At 36.5% G+C, this 5,240-nt stretch overlaps 1 long non-coding RNA gene across 1 annotated transcript; it reads left to right on the top strand.

The window, feature by feature from the left end:
• Positions 1 to 523: 523 nt before the first annotated feature.
• On the top strand, positions 524 to 4,218 carry LOC145995245 (uncharacterized). The gene is made up of 3 exons (XR_014442431.1): positions 524 to 953; positions 2,724 to 2,842; positions 4,113 to 4,218. It is a non-coding gene; the product is annotated as an uncharacterized LOC145995245 (long non-coding RNA).
• The last annotated feature ends 1,022 nt before the right edge of the window (positions 4,219 to 5,240 follow it).

The following is a 5,240-nucleotide window of genomic DNA, read 5'->3' on the forward strand; positions in this document are numbered from 1 at the left end:
TCGTGAAAAAAATGTACGAGGCTGTTGAGGAAATGGGTGGTTAGGGGGTTGTTGGGGGCGTTTGGATACAACCTCTGGATTGTATTGAGGGGTGGAGTGGTAAAATAGGAAAACCAATTAACATTATATTAATAACATTAATTTAGTAAATGGGTCACTAAAACTAGACGACATATGTAAACAATGTAGAGACCCGTTTTACTAAAGGAAAATTTGTGTTGGCTAGGTTAAAATGTGAGCCTCTAATCCGGTCAAGATATTGCATTCCAGTTATTCTCACCAAGAGGCCACAGAAAAGCGTGGAGTCGCTCGCCGGAAGGGCAAAAACATCGAAGTCACCGCCCCCTCTCCACGTGCAAAGCCTACGGGAAATCCCGACAGCAACAGAGAAGAAATCACCTTGGGTTCGCATGCACTCCGCGAAGGCTTTTTTTGCCTCTCCGAACCTTGACGTCAGCTCGAACCATGACAATTGAAGCGGGGTCGAGAAGGCTGTGACGTCAATGCCAAAGGAAGATGGGTATTTATAATCGGAGGATGGCGATCTGTTTTCAAATCGCTCGCAGACTTCACCGTCGTGTGGACATTGTCTCGTCTTCTCGCTCACCATCGAGTTTGTTGACCATGTACCCTAATCCTTGGGAACGTAAGCACTCCGCCATCATGCAAGTCGTTGATAGAATTTTCTCGCCGAAGCAGAACCGGAAGAACTACAACAGCCAGAGCTCCAACAACAAGTCGTCGAACAACAACAATAACAACAAACTGAACATCCTATTTGGAGGATTGAACAAGATGTCGGGGACAGCTATGAAAGTGAAGTGAACGTTCATGATTGTTTCTATCGATCAATAAGAAATCAACTTTGACAATCGGTCGGATAGGATGACCGCGATGCGAAGGGAAACCAGGACACCAGTAGTTTCTGGGACTGAAGCTGCTTAAGACAACATGTAAGTAAACTGTTCACATACATTTACTTTTAAAACATATCATTTGTATATTATACACTACTAATGCAGTTTGCATGTAACAACTCTTAACAAACTAGCATAAATTTCTGCTTATGCAAATTGAAAGTCCACCTAGAGTCTCAGCTCACGAGAGGAGTCGAACCTGGCATTCCTTGATTACCAAGGCAAGAGTAATGATGTGGACTTCCTCGATGGCATAGTGGTAACGTCGTTTCCTTGTATTCGAGGGGTCCCAGGCTCGAACCCAGTGGAGACGCATACTTGTTCGGATCGAACTTTAAACTGTAAGTCCAGTCCCGATTAGCCTATGCGCATGGGTGTTCTTTGTGAGTTCCCCTTCATCAATTTCATCATATCATCACTCATCTTCATCTTTGCGATTAGCCAAAAGTGGTAGAAATGCGAAGTAACATCAACCACATAAATTAACTCAATCCGATTAGAGTGAAGATCGTATAATGACCAAGGCAATATGCCAAAATAAATATATTTCTTTAGAATTTTGCTTGCCTGGAATGAGCAAAAGTATTTTCGTTACATGTCAAATATTCCAAAAATCGAGAAATTGTACTTGTAGCATATTCCTTCATGCACAATAATAACCATTATTACAACTTCTCATAATAAAATTTGTAAGAATTGTACAACCATTTTTAATAATCTAGTTTCTGCGAGGTGTGCATTGGAATTTTTCTTATTTTGTGCCACATAATTTGAGGTAAATACAGTTATTGTTTAGTCATATCACAAGAATGATTTAAATTTACATCCTCTATTAACTATTACGTTGTTGTTTTTCAGTAAGAAAAATCATTGTTTGACAACTTTATTTTGCCTTACTGTTGTCAAGTATATTCAAAAATTCTCAAGTTTTTAAAAAATTAAACTTCGAAAAGTTCCAAATATGGTTATTTTGACATATCCTAAAATTGACTGAATAAATAACTATGTCCGTTATTTAAAAGATTTTTTCGCAGAAGTAATTCAAAAACAGGATTTTAAAATCTAAATCAACTCAACCAGCAGCCTTAGGCCTTGATTTAACACTATAGCAAATTATGTGTAATACTGGCATACAATTTAAAGAGTTTATATTAAAAAAACATGCACCACCATTCGAGAATACTATCAATGTAATTATTTGCTTAATTTTCTAGACATAACATGGTTTCTATATATTTGGCAAAGAGAAAGATAATTGCATTAAAAATAAATTATAATTTACATATTTCTTGTATGATGAAATTGAAATTGATTGATTTAAATTTTTAAAAAGGCGCCAGTTTCTCACCAGACTGGAAAAAAGTGTGGAAGAGAGATTAATAGGTACTTGAATACCTAGACATTGAAGTAAAATGTCTGAAATATTTACACACAAGCCTTGAATAGTCTGTCCTATTTGTTTACTAACTACTGTAGAATTTGAGACCTTGATATTGTTTTCAACTCGTCTGTAATTTCCTTTGTTTTGCATGTACGTTTTTCCTGCTCGTTTTATGTTCGGCTTTAGTTATCACGTCAGCTTCTTGCATGACTAATTATCACCGAAAAGAAGCTTTATCGCTCTAGAGAACACGAGACTTTTAAAAATGATGTAAGAAAGCTAAAATAAAAAAAAAATCAACCAAACCCATTGACGTCAATGTGTAGCCAGGTCCTGTATTTATATCTCTGTTTCTCAATAGCCTTTCTAAAAAAGCAGCGGGAAGAGAGGAAAAAAACTAAATGATTTATAACCTTGACTTTCAGGGCAGTGTTGCTTTCGTCAGGAATTTGCTGACCAGTTCTATACCGCCCTGGGGCCACTGTTCGGAAAAACACAAGACTCCAAGGTTTCAAGTTCCGGATGATTCGTCACACTTTCTAAGGTGAGTTGCTCGAAAAGAATCGATTTGTTGTTTGGTGCTCTTAAGGTGTCATGGATGACATCATGAGATATATGTATAATTTGAAGCATCTGTCAAGTATTTTCGCAAGATATACATATATTTGTTCCGTATTATTATTTAATATTCTCCCATATCCAACTCTCTTTTAGCATTTTTCAAGAAAAATATAAAATCTATGCATGCCAGATTGCATATGTCTGAAGTTCTCTGACATTGAATATGACGATAGTGATGTTTAATTCTCAAAATTCTAAGTAGCTGCATTCGAAATGAGACGAATTCTTGTTCATTGCAAAAAAAATCTCATTGGCTTTTAATTTTCTTTGAAATGCTTTGGGATTCTTGTTAAAAAACATGTAGGTTTTCTTTGAGATATTTTATTTCCATTTTTATTACACTCGCATTGCGTAAAATGAAGCAAATGCTCTTGGTGACGGATTGTCTACCATTTTCTTTGCACCAGTAATTTCGAGACTTTGGATATGTCTTTTCATGTATGAACTTCTGAATTTGTTATGTCTGATCGTTTCTGTCTTGGTTTATCGTGTCTGTAAGCACTGGCGTACGCAGGTTTTTTTCGGTAGGGGCTGTAATTGACAGGGGGGATAGTATATAGCTTCGTTCTAGGATGGCGAGTTACTCAATAAAATATTTCGTATATTTACAGCTTTTCACTTCATTAAAATTATACTCGAAAACAAAAATGGTTATGAGGTGTTATTCTAAGGGCGGAATGTATTTATACCTTTCAATTTTTCAAGTTTTTAACGGATTTTCATTTGAAAATATTGATTATCTCAAAATTTCGGGAGGGGCTGTAGCCCTATCAGCCCCCTCTTCGTACGCCAGTGTATGTAAGAGTTATTCGTTGACGAATGGCATGTACTATTTGATGAAATTCTTACCATGACTTGTGCTTTGGTTGCGTAAAGATCAGGCAGTTCAACTGTTTGTTATATTGTTTCTATTTATATTTAACAATATAAATTAATATAAGAAATTTCGAATAAATCTTACTAATCATAACTTTCATATGAACTAGAAGATTTAAAAAAAAAACAATTAATTGGTGAAGTAAATATCTACACATAAAATTGGTTCTTGAATGCTATAACAGTTAATAACTGCTACTGTCTATATTAATTGTCAATTTATCAGTCATTATCTCTTGTAACCCAGCTTTACATTAAATTATACCAAATTTTCATCAGTGAACGTGTTCTCATTATATTATGTATTTTTCTTGCAGGGGCCACTTTTGTTTCCTATGAAGAACCAACGAAGCAAGCGGATAATCAGACATTTGCGTGACCTTCAACATCTTGTACAGAAGAAAACTACAGTGAAAATAAATCATACCTTTTCGTAGAAATTACATAGTATTTTCATTTGACTTTCCTGTAGAGATTTCCTCTCTCTCAGTTACAATTCACAATCACTGACGTGCTCAGGAGATTGGTGAGGGCTATAACCTGCCTCCCCTATTTTTGGCGCAGTAAAATTTATTTCTGACATTTTACGCTGCTTTCGTATCCCTTGGGTAAATCACAACGACGGGGATGAACGGCGAATTGGTGATGGAACAAACACAATGATAAATCCATGCCTGATCAGGGTTCAAACCTGGGACCAGGCGCTTTACCCTGACTACACCGCTACAGAGGCCGGTTGGAAAATATCATCACCCTCATAAAATCCTGGGCACTCTACTGTTCATTTATTGATTTGTTTGTTTTACTTTCCTTCGCTTTTCTGTCACTTTTGGTAAATTGAGAAGATTCCATAAGGGGCCTCCCCGATGGCGCAGTGGTAGCGTCGCTGCCTTGTAATCAAGGGGTCCCGGGTTCGATACCCGGTGGAGGCACATCGTGGTTCGGATCCCACCTTAAGGTCCAGTCCCGATTAGCCTAACTGTGCATATGTGGACTTAAAACATCAAATCAATCAATCAATCCACTGCTCACAACTTCAAAGTGTGACTAAGTACGTATTATTATATTTCGTGACTGTGAATTATGCACTAAAACTAGCAAATTATGAATGCGAATATGCTGTAAAACCTTCCAGATATGCAAAATAAAAATGAACAACAATGGCGAAAACAGAACATGAAGTAAAGGTAAAATTGCTACACAAACAAGACACAATATGTAACGTTTGTATTGAAAGTATTATATCAAAACTACTTACAATAATTCATGTTGCAGTATTCAACTAAGATATTTTCAAAATTTCAAACAGTTTATCTCCTACGCTTATCTGTGTGCACTAATCTGTAATAGGCCTAGGCTGAGAAAGATATATAACAATAAAGGACGTAACAGGGCGGGGTTCGTGTTCGAAACATTTCATACTGTTTCTCTATTTCATCTGGAAA

The sequence above is a fragment of the Lepisma saccharinum genome, chromosome 11 (assembly GCF_977018435.1).
Source record: "Lepisma saccharinum chromosome 11, izLepSacc3.1, whole genome shotgun sequence".
Taxonomy (NCBI): domain Eukaryota; kingdom Metazoa; phylum Arthropoda; class Insecta; order Zygentoma; family Lepismatidae; genus Lepisma; species Lepisma saccharinum.